The following is an 18,773-nucleotide window of genomic DNA, read 5'->3' as shown; positions in this document are numbered from 1 at the left end:
TTGTGATGGGGCGCTATCGCTCCCTTGAACCCTCCGATCAAACGTCAGACACCAAATAAAAGTCCAAATGTTGACTTGATTAATTCTGCACAGTGCACAAAGCACCCTCTCCTCCACAATACTCATAAACAAAAATACTCTCCACCACTCCCAGACGCATTGCCCTCCTACCACCCAGCTTAGCTCGCCGTCTGGGAACTGCCACAGTCCTTTTATATTCCCTGACCCGGAATTGTTCCCAATCCCCAGTCCATGTGATTCTTTATCCCTTCCAGGTCAGGTACAAGTCCTTTTCTTCACCCCGGAAGTACGTCACTTCTGCTGTCGCTCTGCCTATGACGCACTTTTGGGTTATAGGGCCCAAAAGATTCTCTATGCCTCCCTGCAGCAGCCTCTGTTGGCCCCTGGAGTATCCAGCAGGTTTGTAAGGGAAAACTCCATAGTCCATGATTCCCTGCTGGCATCTGGGGCACCTCCATGCTGCAGGGAGAGCTCCATCTGGTGGCCTGGGGGTAATGGCCGTGATGACAAGCCGGACATAGACTACAATATATATATATATATAGTGATAAATCACAAAGGTAACAGATAAAGAGTTGGGGCACTGTAGAGAAGTCTGCAAAACTGGCAGTCTAAAATATAAACAAGAAAACAAAAAAATGTCTTTTCACACGTAAGTCTTTGGTCGACTGACTCCAAGATAGCGGTGGAGCCATTTGTAATTCTGGAAGACAGGAAGAAGCAGGTTCAATAGGTTGGGAACAAGAGATGACATCATTAGGGACTTGACTGTCAATCACAGCTTCTGCAGAGGGAGGGAGGGAGAGAGAAGGCATCAGGCAACAGCGCCACCCCCTGGTTGGGAGTTGAGCCCAGAAGTTGTCAACCAAATGCACATTTGACAATATATTTATATGTATAGCATATGTATATATATATATATATATATATATATATGTGTGTGTGTATATATATATATATATATATATATATATATATATATATATATATATAGCTACTAACAATGTTAGGCAGATTACTGAATGTACAGTTCTTAATGTATTCAGATTTGTATTCTGATTTAATATTCAAAATGTGTCTCTTATTCTGAATACTTTCAGGAATTTATATATAGCCTAGTTCATAGAAATGATATAACAAGTTAACCATATTTAAATTGTGACCTGAAAATGTACTTGAATCCACAATAACAGTGAAGCTGTTTTTACTGTTCATCAGAAACAAAGGAAAACAATTTTTTAAGGAACTTTTATAAATGAAAGTTGAATATTTGAGGAAAAAAAAGATTGTAGCTCAGAGTGTGTTGTAGCCATTATGGATTCTTGAGTTGTTCTTCTTTTAAGAAACAAACTTAAATAAAATTATTACTAAAAAAACAAAATTGAGCTATACAGGCTTAACTTACCTGCTAACCAAATAATTCACTAAAATATAAGTATTTGCATATAAGCTACCTATAACCTTCTGTACACTTTAAATCAAATCAGTTTTCAAAAGATTTTTATTTTCTTGTCAAGTAAGACACTTTATGCTTCCTCTTAGCCTTTGATTAATTGCTTTAACCATTCAATTGTTTTTTTTTTTTTTTGGAGTAATTTTTCACAGAAACACAGTGTATATGTAACCCCTCTTTAATATGGGTACACCAATTCAATTCCTGGCATCTTCTGTAATACAAGGCAAGCACACATGCTCTGCGTTGTTCTGCTATGCGTTATCTAGTCAAATAAAGTCAACCACAGACCACCATTCAAATCCCCTTTTAACTTTATTGCTCATTTCAAGCTGTAATTAGGCTCAAGAAGCTAAAAAGCAAACAGAATAGCCAGAATCAGCAGTGTGTCACAAACCATTTTACACTTCCTCCACATCTTTAGCCCTGCTGCTTAACACATCAAATAATTACTTAACTCCTAATTCTTAAAACACAGACAAGTATAAAGCAACAACACTTTTTAGAAGACTGGTTAAAAAGAACAAAATTAATGAATGAGTTTAGCTCACTTAAAAACCAAATAGAAACCACCAGAACCAGAGGAGTGTCGCAAACTGTTTTGCATCTACAGAGCTGCTGCTTCCTGCACAAGAGAGAGAAAGAGAGACCTAGCACTAGACTTCCTAACAGAAAACCTTTAGTGCCCAGTCTCCCAATGCTTGAACATTAAACAAACCAGTTACACACACAAAACAATTAGTGAACAAAGCTCAAATGACGGGTGCTGGAGAATGACTGAGCATCTGTGAAATGCCAGGAGGCTTACAACAGAGTATGCCTATCACATCATTCACATGAATTTAACACAGTGCTCAGCACACTGCAAATTCCAGAATTTCATTTTGAAACTTTCTGGAATTTTATGTTCATATTTTCCATCTGCAGTAGATTGAATCTGTAGATAGGATAGCTGACTGTCCATGATTTTTTTTAGGAGATGTAGTATTCAGTATAAAATTTTAAAAAGTAACTCTAGTCTTCAAAAACATCTTCAGAAATGTACTGTGAGCTGAATCCTGAATGCTTACTTTTGTATTCTAAGTATGTAATGCCAGTAGTCTGGAACAGCTCAACCCTGGCTACTAACTAACTCTCCTCTATTCTGTTTCTCTTCTTGATATCTTGTTGTGGCAGTTGGTGCCACTGCTTTACTGCCAAGTTATTCACCTGCCCAAGTAAAAGTCATCTGAGATACTGGGAGCCTTGGAATCATTGAATCAGTAGTCAGTGATAATCTTACCACACTAATAAATTCTGAAAGAAGCAATAGTTTTTCCAAAATAACACCTCCATATCCCCTGTCCTGGATAATTCTTTGGAATTAACTGACACCTTTACAGTTTATGACTTTAGAATCAGCACTCTTTATGTGTGCTTGACTAGTATAATATACATCTGATAACAAAAAATATATACCGTATATACTCATGTATAAGTCGGGTCTTGAAACCCAAAAAATCGATCATAAAATCAAACCCCGACTTATGCAGCCGTTCAAAATCTTCTTGCCTCCTCCAATCTCACAACAGTTATTTAGACGCATCAAAGTTTGTTGAAGCAGTGCAGTTACCAATTTCTTTCGCTACTTCAAACACGTTTAATTTAAAACCAGCTTCATGTTTTCTTCTGTTCAAACACTGCATCGTAGATAAAGGATGCTGCTACAAAAAAGGTGTATGAGGGTCTGAGATACAAAAAACACAAATCAGTGCAAACGTCGCTGCAGAATAGTTTGGGTATTACCATTTGGTCACATAGGCACAATACATAGAAAAAAAGGCAGTGTGCACCGTGGCTACTCTCTTAGGTGGTTGTTAGCTTATCATAATCTCTTGGACCAATAGTATGAGTTTTCCGCATTCGACTTATACGACCAACATTATAAAATACTGAAATTATACGTTAAAATCAACTCCTGACTTATCCACAGGAGAACGTATCCGCGAGTATATACGGTACTTGATTATATATATTGTGGCAAACACAAAATATACATGATGAATAGAGCAGAATGCATAAAACCTGGTGTGCTGTCTCCATACTGTGTGTGCATTCTGGTTGGTCGCTGTGGAAGGAGTCAGTTCACTTACTGTACAACAGCCAAGAACGTCCATTATTAGTTTAGATGAGTTGCACATACTGCACTTGTAATTAACTTCTTCCATCTCTCTAACTACCCCTCAAACCAACCAATCAGCTATGAGCATCGTCTATGGCACCCCACACTCACTGAATCACACATCCTGTGTGATTCCCACAAAATACTGACATCTATGTTATGTTACTGGGCAAGCATCTGTCAACAGCATGGCATGGCATAGCTGATAGTATGTTTGGAAGTTACTATTTAAAATGAAAATGAAGAAGGGATTGAATGGCAAAAAAAACAGCATGTAAAGCAATTTATCTTAGAAATTTTGTATATAAACCTGTTGATGTTAATCTAATATATACATTGTTCCAATATTAATTACCTATTTACTCCATTCATGAGAAGAAGTCTATAGATTTCTACATATTGTAGCAAATTAATATACTCATGAAAACAAAGAATGAATACGATTCTGCTGCAAGCATATGGATTGAAAGAAAGCAAACCTGCTTTTGTCATTTGCCATCTGTGGCATTACATTTCTTTCATGCAGACAGGCTGACTCTTTGGCTCTCTGCCTTAATGGGCTTTACAGGGAAGGAGTCCAAATCCATGGCAGTGATAAAAAACTGTATGTATTTTCAAAACATCTCTGTTGCTCTCTTTAGTAAATGAAGACAGATTTTTCACTCGGAAAGAATGGGATATCATTTTATTTTATCTAAAATAGTGGGTGAGCAAAAAGTGTTATGAATTTGGTTGGTGAAAGTGAAAATGCTGTAAATGAACAAATTAAATGCAGTATGCATATGCGCTGTGTGTGGGCTGAATTATTATTCACTCTCCATTCACAGTGTACTTTCTGTGCCCAAGGGATACAAAGTTTAAAATAATAATCTTTCTAAAACTAATTGTAACCGAATACCCATTTTTTTTTTTGATACCCTGAAGGGCAGATAGCCAAAATTTGTTCTTCGGTACTGCCCTTGCATTATTGATGACGAGGTTTACTCTCCTCAATCTGATGAAGAAGCTAAAAGCAAATGTTGCAGTTAAACCATTTTTTTGATAAAGGTGGCATACATATCCGTTACTATAAATGTTAAGCAAAAAATCAGAAAAGCTATATTTACTAATAATTCTGATTACAAAATAATTCAAATGGCGCTTTTCCACTGCATAGTACGGCACGATACGGTTCAGTTCAGCTCACTTTTGGGGCGTTTTCCACTGGGAACAGTACCTGGCACCTGGTCCTATTTTTAGTACCACCTCAGCCGAGGTTCCAAGCGCGCTGAACCGTTACCAAAACGTGACGTGTAAACTCTGCTGGTCACTGATTGGCCGGAGAAAATCGTCATTACTGCGTCACTGGCTATTCTTTTCTTTAAAGGTACACACATGCGGAAGTTTGTGTCCCGTCTCTCCATCGCTGGACGCAGTTTGTTGCATAAGTGGATGAATGTTTCTTCAGACATTCGAAAGTTCTCCAGCCACTGAGTGTTTGTAAAACCGGGAACAATCACATCCCACCACTCTGAAGCACGGTTAAATGTCCAAACAGATGGTCTGTTGCGGCGACTTTTTTGCAAAATGTTTAAGATCTGTAATATACAGAATCAGCATTTTAATGTTACACTGGCAGTTAAGTTCATTTTATGCTTTGCAACAGTGATAAAAGTTAGCTAGTGACGTGCTTTTTTTAGATGCTTACCCTTGGGCGTCGTCGAGCTAAAATGTTGTCGTTGTCTGCGTGTTGTAAAAGTTCCACGGTGTCACAGCAGTAGAGGCGGCGCAACTATAACGACACATGAATAATCCCGCCCACTCTAAAGCGGTACTAAACTGCAGTCGAAACGCAAACCGAGCCGAACTGAGCTGAACCAAGGTGAGCTGTACTGAACCGTGCTGTGCCGTACTATGCAGTGGAAAAGCGCCTAAAATGAGTGATGCACAAAAGTTTACAGCCTGATATTCCATTTGAAACACCAGTAAAAACAATCCACTTTTTTTTTGAATATAATTCCCCCTAACAGTAATATATATAATATCAAAATATTTACAACATTAAAGCTTGATATCTTCAAAAATAGCATAGCACGTCCCATGGATATAGGCCTTCAGACTGGGAAAGAGGTGTTAGTGACATGGAGTTACTTCTACAGAAAAGAGTGGGTGTTTCATCTCTCCAAATCCAAAGTTTAGGTGTGGTGTTCAGGGTCTAGGGCTGACCAACCCCACGAGGGGCCGGTTACGTCAAACACTGTTACCGGTAGGTGTGGACTGTATAAAATTATGTGTGAATTTAAAAAAAATAATGTTAATATACATCAGATTTTCTCATTACAGTATTCAGCTAAATTTTTGCAAGATAACACGTGGACTTTATCAAAATATAACTGGAGAATATAACTTGGCAAATCCGCTTGAACGGATATTTACTGGGGTCCCCCAAATTAGAGCAAAACAAAGTACCCCTTACATAAACAGTCAGTCAGTCAGTCATCATCCAACCCACTATATCCTAACACAGGGTCACGGGGGTCTGCTGGAGCCAATCCCAGCCAGCACAGGGCGCAAGGCAGGAACAAACCCTTTGCAGGGCGCCAGCCCACTGCAGCTTACATAAACAACACTCAGTAAAACCCGGCCAAATCATTCTTAGAGTCCTCCGGTGCTGAAATGTCTAAAAAGAAAAATCTTTTTAAAGGCTTGTAAAGGTGGAGTTTAGGCAGCTAGTAATTTCCAAAATTACTATATATTTATTTTTTGCTTTCTCTAGCTATTTTTTTCTAACAGTATCTGCCTTATGTGTGAGCAACAACTGTAGGATTGTGCCAGCAGACATTCTATCAGTTGGATTGCTGGGGCTGGCAAAGGTGCAAATGCATCACTCTTAAGCCCCCCAAGCAGACTGAACAAGATCATTGTCTTCTGTAATGGATGGCCCAGTCAATTGGGAGTGTGGCAGGCAGGAAAGGATAGAAAAGGGCAGGGGCAATGAAGCGAAAATATGCACTGTGTCAGTTTTTAGCCAGGTTTTCAACCGTAGCTTATATTGTAGCGCCTAAGTGTTAAAATATCATTCTTATATATTTTATGCTTTTTGTTATGTTTTGAATATGGTCTTGTCTATTTGTTTTGTTATATTCTGTATTTCAATTTTCATGTTATTATGTTAAAGTTCACTTCTGCGCCTTGTCTTCTTAAGATTGAGTATCAAGGGTAGGCCTTGGACATGCAGGACTGGCATGGTCAGTTGTGGAGTTTGGGTAGTTGTGAGTACTTTTGTGAATTCTGTGTTATTTTTAAATATTTTGGCTCTGTTTTTGAGTAAGGATTCAGATTTTTAGATTGGCACTGTTAGCATTGGGGTGCCTTTAAAGCAAATACTATTTAGATTTTTTGCCTCATTTTTCTTTTAATGCTCACTAGGCGCTAGTTTCATATACAGGCACTCATTTTTAAAGAGTTCAAACATTAAGTTCTCAAATAACATACTGGTATTGTAAGGCACAGAGACCTAAGAATGACATCCCTCCTGATTGGAGGTTCCAACTTTTAATATGTTTTGTGTATCACTCAGCTTGCTTATATTTGATTAATTGCTTAACAAAATATTCTTACAGTTAACGTAAAGCCAGTTATTCCTTCATATTAGACATGCTTCAAATTCATTTTTAAACCCTATCACACATACACAACATGTTGATTTCATTTTAATGGTCTTCCTTTTAGTATAACAACCAAAATTATTCTGTAGCAACAAGCCTTGTGAATAATTTATTTTTTTTATTATTTGTGCCAACTGGGTTAACAATTTTTGAAATCTTTAAAATCACCTGAATACTTCTGTCATGTAAAGGAAGTTTTTTCTTTTTTTTCAATGCTGAAACACATTATTGGGCTATGAAATTATGTACATGTAAATGTAAGACCTTTAAAGTTGTAAATGCCTAACGATGCCATGATTATTCTAAAGTGTTACTTTTCTGTGAGTGACCCGATTAATTCACCACAGGAATCCAATGTGTGTCAAAGATAATGTGAGTGAATGAGTTGTGGGAAGCAAGTACAAAGAATAAAATGCAACTCCATCAAGATTGTTTTATTAAAGAGAGGGATGGGGAGCTAAAATCTCAATATGGTATACTTTAAATGAAAGATGTTGCTTTGTATGCTTTAATCTTCACACAAAATCTTCAAGGAACACTCCAGCCATTTTTTTATATGTTATGTTACTTATTCAATGTAGTTTGTAGTGACAGTCAAGAAAAAAATGTAATGTTTTCATGCAGAACAGAAATAACGATATTTCTAAAATAATAGGGGTCTATGGAGACCGACACTGGACTAAAGTTAACAATACCAAAATATTAATGAAAATAATCTCACATTGTACTTGTCACATAATCCACATGCCTGCCAGTTATATGCTCACATCCCAAAAACGTATACAGTAATCCCTCCTCGATCGCGGGGGTTGCGTTCCAGAACCCCCCGCGATAGGTGAAAATCCGCGAAGTAGAAACCGTATGTTTATATGGTTATTTTTATATATTTTAAACTCTCCCACATTGTTAACACTATTAGAGCCCTCTAGACATGAAATAACACCCTTTAGTCAAAAGTTTAAACTGTGCTCCATGACAAGACAGAGATGACAGTTCTTTCTCACAATTAAAAGAATGCAAACATATCTTCTCTTCAAACGAGTGCCGTCAGGAGCAGAGAATGTCAGAGAGATAGAGATAGCGTGACAGAAAAACAAGTAATCAAACAATCAATACGTGCTGTTGGGCTTTTAAGTATGAGCACTGCGATAAAGCAGCCGCAAAGAAGGGAGCAATGTGAAGATAATCTTTCAGCATTTTTTAGAGTAGCCTCCGTATCTTCTAAGCAAACAGCCTCTGTGCAAACAGCCCCTCTGCTCACATCCCCTCCGTCAGGAGCAGAGAACGTCAGAGAGAGAGAGAGCACACGAGATTAAAGCAAACAATCAAAAAATCAATACGTGCTTTTGGGCCACCGCGATAAAGCGGCATTTCTTAGAGGAGCGTCCATATCCTCTAGGCAAACAGCCCCTCTGCTCACACCCCCTCCTATAGGCGCAGAGAATGTCAGAGAAAAGCAAACAATCTGCTCGGGAAGCACACCGTATATCATTGAGGAGTTTTAGTTAATATGTAATACATGCTCTGATTGGGTAGCTTCTAAGCCATCCACCAATAGCGTCCCTTGTATGAAATCAACTGGGCAAACAAACAGAGGAAGCATGTACTTTGAATTAAAAGACCCATTGTCCGCAGAAATCCGCGAACCAGCAAAAAATCTGTGATATATATTTAGATATGCTTACATTTAAAAAGTCGAAGCGCGATATAGCGAGGGATCACTGTATTTTTAAATAAACCACCACCAGAAAACATTCTCATGAATGAAAATGAAACGTTAATTTTAGACTCACCTCCCATTATTACATTTACATTCAAAGCGGTGAGCCATATCTGGAGTACTTTGGGATTATTTAGTGTCAGTCTATGAAATTACACAATTGAATGGACATTCTTCTTGTTGTAGCATCTCAGATATGCACAAGCTTGAGGCTTATTCTCTTTCTCATAATTTTTCACTCATTTTTCTTTCACTTTTAATCTTTAGTTTCACATGCCTCTCAGTTCACACTTTCTACTGATATTATGGGAAACACAATGTTTGCCAACTGACCATGAATAAGCCGTGGAACAGGGTCTTCAATTTAAATTCTTGGGCATTTTTGAGCACATTCTGTTTTCATTCACGAGAGTGTTTACTGAAAGTGGTTGATTTAAAAATATTTTAGTAAAAGAGCAGAATGGCTCTGAGGCTAGGGATCTGTGTTGGCAATTGGAAGGTTGCTGGTTTGAACTCCATAAATGCCAGAAGTGATTCCACTCCATTGGGCCCTTGAGCAAGGCCCTTTACCTGCAAGTGCTCTGTTCTGGGTGTGGTGTTAACCTGCATCCTGCCCTGCAAGCAGCACCTCCAACATACAGGGAAAACTCGACGGTTGGTGGCAGGATTGGCACTCCAACCACTGTAAAAAATCTCGCCCTATTCCACTCCATTCCAACTCTGAGGCTAAGGATCTGTGCTGGTATCCAGAAGGTTTCCGGTTCGTATTCCTGTCACTGCCAAAAGAGATCTGACTCTGCTAGGCCCTTGAGCAAGACCCTTAACCTGTAATTGCTCCAGCGGCGCTTTACAATGGCTGACCCTGCGCTCTGACCCCAAGGGGTATGCGAAAACTAACAAATTCCTAATACAAGAAATTGTATAAGGCAAAATAAAGAACAAAGACAAAAATCTAGTGTGTTGCTGTGATGTCACCTGTTGCACGGCTCTGCTTGTGTCCTAATCTGGGATCCTGAGGTGGTTCGTCGTGTGGTGGCTGCAGCAACACGCTGTATCAGTTGTGACAGATAGGGGGCGCTGTCGTCCCGTTGAACCCTCAGATCAGATGCCAGACACCAGGTAAAAGTCCAATGAATTATTTTATTTGGACAAATATGTGCACAAAGCACCTCCACCTCCACTACCCAATAATAAAGCAATAATCCAATAATCACAATACAATAACAATAATCCTCCACACCTCCCAGCAGCTCAGTCACCCTTCCTCCCAAATCGGCCCCCTGCTGGGATCTCCCATAGTTCTTTTAATGTCCTTGACCCGGAAGTATTCCTCCCTCTCTGTCCATGTGATTTTGCAACACTTACGGGTCGAATAAAAACTTCTTTTTCTTCAACCCAGAAGTACGCCATTTCTTCTGGCCTCGTGACTGGGACGTACTTCCAGGCTGTAGGGAAAATATTCCTTGAGCCTCCCTGCGGCGTCCTCTGGCGGCCCTCATGGTATCCAGCAGGGCTGTGAATAAAGACTCCATTTCCCTGCTGAAATCCGGGGCACCTCCATGCTGCAGGAAGGGCTCCATCTGGTGGCCTGGGGGTATTGGCCAGGATGAAAGGCCAGCCATATAGCACACAGTGTATGCTCCCAGACACCTCTTAGTAAAAGTGCATGTGTTACTGACATTGTAGCCATACAACTGGATGAGTTGCCGTGTGAATTATACAACACAAGATTCCATTTTTTCATGGACATTTTGATATTGTTTGTTGTTGTCCAGTGTTGCTCACAATAGACCCCTTTTATATCAGAACTTTGTTATATCTGTTCTGCATGAAAACATGAGATTGCAATTCTAAAATACATAAGGTAACATTAAAAAAAATCATTTTTGGGTGGTCCATTTCTTTAAGATGTAAATCAGCTGGGGATTAATCTGGATGCGGTTTTCTTGTAGCTGAACTCATTAACGTGTTTACCGATATAAAGGTGACTATTTGAATTTTTCAATTTATTAAAATAAGTTTTATGGGAAAATATGTCATTAACAATATTATTTTATTAATAGTGAAGGCAATAGACAGGAGCCTAAAGATTGCAAAACCATAAGGGCAGACCCGGTCCAGGAAGTCAGTATAAAGATAAATTTATAACCATTACTAACTTTTATGTAGAATGCAAATGATGATTTATTATATTGTGCAAGAAGTACAATTAAATCAGAAAATCTTTCACCTACAGTTGCCTTAATTTCTAGGTCATTTTAACCATTTTTGTATAAAATGAAGGACTGTTGCAACAAGAAGCAGCCATTGAAATCTGTATATAAGACACTTTATTAACAGAAGTCAAAGAGATAAATTACCCATTACCATACAGAGTTCAGTTACCAGTTGTCTACTGTATAGTATTTCAATTAATTTGCCAAGTTAGCAGTATCTCAATAGTGGATAGGAAATACTGAAATGTTATTTGCACTATGGGATTAGTAAGTGCCAGGAGGTTAATGCTCACTAAAGAAATATAACCTGAATTGCTGTCATTAGCAATTTTGGAAAATGAAAATATGGCAGCTGATGTAGACTCTCACATGCAGTTTATGTCTAATAAACCGAATGCTTTTAGTATAACTTAATGCATACGGGAAGCTCAGTCTGTCCGGGGATTATATATTTATTAGAAGCTACTTAATTTTTCATGTTAGATAAACTTTGACAGGAGACATTCATGTGAACGTTTGATTTATGAACTTAAACTACTGCATGAGTGAGTCTTGGAATGGCTTTCCATCCACTGTTGGTTTCCATATTGCTTGCAATATTTTTAGTATAGGTTGCATCTCTTTTTATAGTGAAAATAAATCAAGCAGGTTTGGCTAATAGAATACTAGAAAATTTGACTAAACTCATGCAGTTTGACAAAACATAATGAGTTAATTTTTATGAGAAATCTTGATTTTGCTATTAAATAACCAAATAAGATATCAGCAAAGACAAGCTTTTCATCATATTAACATATTAATGCTTATTCCTCATTGAAGAAAACAGCTGGCATTTGGGAGGTTTAAATACATCGGCTCTAGTCAAACATTTTAGGTGTTCTTTAGAGATTTGAGGGTGGCGAATCCAAATCTGGTAACAGAATTCCTCTGCCACACCCAGTTTTTGAGAGATAAAGGTATAAAAAGCAAAAAAAACCCAATACTTTAGGGGAAAGGAATATTTTTTAATTAATTGTTTATACTTGAAAAGTATAATTTGTAAGAGCCAATCTTAGAAAGTTAGTGTTTTAAGTTAAGCTCATATTAGTGCTTGCTTAATTTGAATAGAATATAATTTTCTTTAATAGCTATAGATTATAGTATAGCCTTTACTCCCTTTAATTAATGTGAAATAGAACCTTCTTGGCTATACCTGTAATACGGTGTGTTAGTTAAGTCAGTTTGGAATTAGGCTCACTGCTAGCATGGAGTGACTGATAGACCCATTTTCAGTTTGTAAATAGGATAGGCATACAGTTTTCTGACCATTTAGAAATGGTTCAACTGTATGAGCAAACTTAAAGAAACAAACAAGACAAAAGCTATAAACTGAATTTTCTTTACACCTGGGGCCTCATGTATAAACGGTGCGTACGCACAGAAATGTTGCGTAAGAACTTTTCCACGTTCAAATCGCGATGTATAAAACCTACACTTGCCGTAAATCCACGCACTTTTCCACGGTACCTCATGCTTTGTCGTACGCAAGTTCTCCGCTCGGTTTTGCAAACTGGCGGCACCCAGCGTCAAAGCAATGGTACTGTTCTTGTGTGATTACTCATTATTTTCATGACGCGGCTTTATAAATACACAGAAACTAACCGCATATTGTTTATTAGTGTAATGCATCTGATTGTAATTAACTTGTAACAATATAATGGTCCAGAGGAATAGCCATAGTATTCCAAATACCATAACTGCTTTAGTGTTGTTACTCTCACTTCTTCTTTTTCTTCTTTCAGCTGCTCCCGTTAGGAGTTGCCACAGCGGATCATCTTTTTCCATATTACTCTCACTGCACGACTCGGAGTATTTATATCACTGTATCTGAGTGTGAATCACAGCAGCAGCTGATCGGAAAGAGAATTATCGGTATACAGCTTTAAGGACACGCTGTCTCAGCCACTGCAAAATGTTTTAAAGCCTTTCCTGTACAGACCTCGCGGTTCAGAAACAGTTTAATCCCAAGAACTTTAAATGCATTCAATCAATTGCTCCTTGTAGAACTGTTTGTACTTATAAGTACAATCACCCCACTGTAAACTTGCACTACAGTTATAATATCTCACAACCTGGGACACTTTATAAAGCGTATTTACATATGATGACAATATCATTTTTAAGGTGAAATGCAGCAAAATATGTTTGTTAAATTATACACATAAAACTTTAACTTCATTTAAATAATCTATATTCTTCACTGGGAGTGTCGTGAAGGATAGAATAATTAAACATGTACTACGAAGATATTTCAATGTTCTTTAAACGTTTTGAAGAATCGGCGCTAAGCTTACAGATGGCTTAACTTCTATTACAGAGCTGATTGTATGGCGATCGGTTACTTGGGGAAAGAAAAGCAAGGACTCTTGGGGCGGCCACGCCAATATATATTGAATATAAAACAGAAAGAGAAAATAACAACACAGCTAAAAACGCAGCGACAAATTTCGACAAAAGATAAATGCTTGTCATGAGCACGAGGCTCATGAAACACATGTTTAATAATGTGCTTTAGCTCCTATCATCATGAAAATGACATCACGTATACATCTCAGTATTTTAGTTATTCAGAGAGCTGTAATATCACAAATGTAATGGACTCTGTGTCCAGTTGGAGGAAGAGAGCCAGTTTAAGAAGCAAGTAGTGATTCACACACATAGATCATATACGAGTAGAAGATCAAATACAAAACAAAGCATTTAACGTGCTATACTTTAATTACGATGTGATTTGATAAACTGGTTAATTAAACGATTTTAAGATGAAGTTTATAATGTTCTACTAAATGACAAAATAAACTACGTGATTAAAGTGGAAATGTCGAGATTGAAGTTGACATTTCGTGCTTTTTCCCCACCGTGTGCCTTTTTTCTCTGTACCCTAATAAACTTTCATATGACACTCAGACAGTGGGCTTACAACTCTTCTTTTCACGGTAACTTTGATATGTGACTTCTTTTTTATTTCCGGCACTGTGCGATTTTGTGAATGTGAGCTTTCAAGTTTCTCCAACACGCTATGTCACTCGATCAACTTCATTTTGTTGATTATACCACGGTTTATTTGAACAAATAGTATGTTTTTCCTTTGCCTCCACTTGGTATTCGCTGAAATTCTTATATTTTCCCCCGTGTTTTTCCCATTGTCTTTTCACAGAAGGCTGCGCTTAAGGGCGATTTATATTGATTTGCATATTCAAAGAGGCATAATTCTGGGAGGATTTGGGGCGTTACATAATGCACGTGCACGAGCGTTAGTTTTCACGCTGATCAGGATTTATGTAACGGAAGGACGTGGAAGTTGGAGTACGCACAGATTCCTGCATCTGGATTTTTCTGTGCGTAAGCACATTTTGGCTTTTGTGCTTACGCCATGTTATAGTGCGAGTTCTACGCACGGCGTTATACATGAGGCCCCAGGACTTTTCTTTAGATTGCAATACCAACTTTTTGTCTATTTTTGTGTGAACTGTTTTACTTTGAATCTTTACTAAAGTTTTTTGTCTGTAGAATCATTTCAACGTGTCACGCTATTACCAGAATCCCATGAAGCAAATTAAAGCTGAACAACTTTGGTAATTTTGGGTAAACGCAGCTACATAATTGTTTTAAATATGGTTCTTACGTGGTCACTTGGTAGTTTTTTTTCCTCTTATAATCCTTTGAAGGTGTTCCAAGGTGGAATGACCAATAAATGTCTGCTATCATAGACTCCCTCCACGTACCACTTTAATGTCTCTCCATTTAAATGATGTCCAAACGAAACCTCTCCCCATGTTCATCAGAGAGCACTCTCAAATTATCAGGGAAACAAATCCAAATGAAAGTGTAGGAAATCTATTTTTAAAGATATGTTGCATCCAAAGTGGGAAAACAGAAGCTCCTCAACTAGTTCCTGGTAGTTTTCTTTTTGTGCTCCTTAGGAGCTAGTTTTATTGGCAGACACTCATGCCTAAATAGTTAAAACCTTAAGTAGTCAATTCACATATTGTTAGTATAAGACATTGGTATTGTAATTGTGGCACATGGTTTATTTTTTCCATAAAGGAAGGGTGTGTATTAATTTACCATTTGCTCACCTGGTCAGAATAATGGCTTGAATAAATTGGACCTTCTATATTTCATCAAATACTATTTCAACAACACATTTTTGTTGTCTGGATGATAAAAATGTATCTTTCTAACCTTCTAAATAAGGTTATTTGAAAGAGATATAAATAGTGGCTGGGAGCAAAAAATGTGTACAAAATACTTGATCTTAGTTTGTTTCCATTTCAGTTAACATTAAGAATGAGGAAGACTAATGTTTTCCTGCTTGAAACATAACTGAAACCCGCTGACATTCATGGAAAGATGGTGTCTCAGTACAGTAGTGAAAACAGCTTGACTCAACAGAAAGCTTATGAATTGCTATAAAGGTTCAAAAAGGGAAGAACGATGAACTTTGATATGGTCGACCATCAACATTTCGTACACAAGCCTGCATTGGCTTGGTGAATGCCTTCTTCAAAGAAGGTTGACAGATTACGTTGTCCACTGTTGCTGCACATTTGGATATCAGTTATGGATCTGCATGTACATTAGTGCGTTTAAGCTCTAGACCAGAATGGTTCTAAACCAACTGAAAAGTTATTTCCCATTTTTTTCAATAGCAGTCTTCACACCTAAGCGTTTTACCAGAGAGCAGTTTAGAAAACTCCTGCATGCAGCAGTTTGAGTGATTTCAGCCAAAGTCGTTCCTTTGAAATCAATGGTAATGCTCATAAAAGTCGGTAAAAGAAAACAAATACCATTTTGGAAGTGGATGAAGCACATACTTTGGTCGTCTAATGACAGCCATTGATGACAGTATTCACACCTAAGTGTTTTAACAGAAAACGGTTTAGAAAACTCCTGCATGCAGCAATTTGAGTGTTTTCAGCCAAAGCCATGTTCCTTTGAAATCAATGGTAATGCTCATAAAAGTTGGTAAAAGAAAACAAACAGCATTTTGGAAGTGGATGAAGCACATACTTTAGTCATCTAATGACAGCCATTGATGGGAAAGGTCATGTGCGAAAGTACATTACAATCAAGTGACAAAAACTGAACAAAAGTTATACTGTACGTATACTTTTAGTTTTAATCAGGTTAAAGTTTAGAACTGATGTTTTAACATATGGGCAAAGTGGTACCGCAGAGCTGTTATTTCACACTCACAGTGCTACCAGCATGGGGTTTGCCTGATCTACCCATGCATTTCTGGGTTGATTGGTATTATTGAGTGTGCTTAACTGCATGATTAACTTTGAATGCTGGAAATGAGCTATTAATGTTTGAATTAAGAACAAATGTTTAGTCTTTCACATAGTAAATAACATCTGTCCCTTTTTTTCATCACCGTAAAAGTAGTGGAAAATAGGTACCCAAACAGCTTACTGATCTGCACAAGGCAACTACCTTGGGTGAATTTCAGCAGATCTCCCTCCCTCTGTCCAAAGAAATCTGACTACTGTGTGTTGTTCAACAACAGTGCAATCCTGCAGTGGAGCATCCATGTTCATTTGACATTGCCCGTGATTGCATGTTCAAACTACAAGTTGTATTTACCACCAAATTTTCAATTTGTGTTTACTTTGTGATTTATACTTGTAATATACACGTTTAATCAGGCTTGATCCTCCGAGAAGGCTGAGGGTTATAAGTTATTCGCTGCAGCGTCATTTTGCTATTGGTACTGAGGTGCAATGGCTGGTATTGGTACTGAAGTCAAATTTGTAGTAGGAGTCCAACTCTAGAGCAGAGATCTGGAGTGTTATTGTTTCAGCAAGGATTGTATTAATAGCAATTAATAGACTAAACTCCAACTCAAACAGTGAAATTGGTTTTTAGACTACTGTAGGGTTTAAAAGGCTGCCCCTTAAAAATGGACTAATGAGTCTGGGTAAAGGCTTCTGAGGGGAGTGGGGCCGAGGCTGAAAGTGCTGAAAAAGACAAAGAAGATGAGAGGGACTTGGAGTTCTTATCATTTAAAGGTAGAATAGTGAGGAAGCCATCTGATATGAGAAACAGGCCAGTAACTTGAATAGTTAGGTGTAGAAGAGCAGTAGAGTTTGCTTTTTGTAATCTTTACATGTGCAATATCAGTATTTTACTACTGGGATTCGTTATTTATTGATTTTCTTTTTCAATTTTTTCTTACATTTCCTAGTACATACTGTTTTATGGTTTTATTTATTTCTTTTTTATTTATCTAACTGAAGCACTGCCCACACCCCAAGAAAAACAGCAAGTGAATCAGTCTGGGAAGTAATTTAACTGCTCTCACATTCAAGGTATTTGTTTAACCAGGTTATTAGTTTGTCATGCATGGTTTATAATGAGTAAAATGAAATAAGAAAACCCGTTTTCAAGTTCTTGTTTATTTAAAAAAACAGAAAATTTCCTAGTGACATTTTCTGCTGCTGATGAATTCTCTTAATTACAGACTTAAACTATTCCCAGTATACAAAACTTTAGGGCATATTCATACTAAATGTTACAGTTATTTGAATAGAAAAATTAGTTTGTGGTATCTAGTAATTCACAATTCTGAAGAGAAATGTGTGCAGTTAAACTAGTAGAAGTTTAAAATTTAATGGCTGTGTCGCTGCAATGCAGTGGTATCCCATCCAAAGCTAATTCTGGTCTTGTAACTGGTGTTCTCAAGCAACTTTGAGAACCATTCCTTCCTTCCTCAGTGCAGCATTTGACTCTGTCAGACATGACATTCTACTGTCCAGAATGGAGAACATGCTGGGTATCTCTGGCACTGCCCTCCAGTGGTTCAAGTCCTTTCTGACTGTTAGGCAAGAGTTTGTTAGTCTTGGCAACAGCAGGTCCAGCTCAGCGCCTGTCACACAAGGAGCTCCTCGGGGCTCTGTCCTCGGCCCTCTGCTCTTCTGTATCTGCATGCTTCCCCTTGGCCATATTATTTGTAGCTTTGGACTGGGTTATCATTTTTATGCAGACGATACTCAACTCTATTTCAGTGTTAAAAGTGGAGCTTATTTAGAGCTTTCTCAGCTCACAACTTCCCTTAGTGAAATTAAAACCTGGATGGAGTAGAACTCTTTAAATTTAAATTGCAACAAAACTGAACTCCTGCAAAGTGGGACTAAAGTGCACCTAAATAAAATGAGCTCCTTCCCAGTCCATTTCGGCAGTTTTCTCATCAGACTTGTCTCTACTGCAAAGAATCTTGGTGTCATTTTTGAATACTCCCCTTCTTATTTCGCCAACATAAATCACATTAAGAAACACTTACTTTCACCTCCGTAACATATCACGTGTTCGCTTCTTCCACTCCTTTTCTAATGCTGAGAAGCTTGTCCATGCTTTTATCACATCCCGCATTGATTATTGTAACTCGCTGCTGGCAGGTGCCCCTTCTAATCTTATATCACAGCTCCAGCTCATTCAAAACTCATCTGCAAGTGTCCTTACTTGAACCAGCAGCAGCGAGCACATCACACCCATCCTGCTCCATCTTCACTGA

This window comes from Polypterus senegalus, chromosome 7 (genome assembly GCF_016835505.1).
Source record: "Polypterus senegalus isolate Bchr_013 chromosome 7, ASM1683550v1, whole genome shotgun sequence".
NCBI classification, from domain to species: domain Eukaryota; kingdom Metazoa; phylum Chordata; class Cladistia; order Polypteriformes; family Polypteridae; genus Polypterus; species Polypterus senegalus.
Note: the sequence above shows the minus strand (reverse complement) of the source record.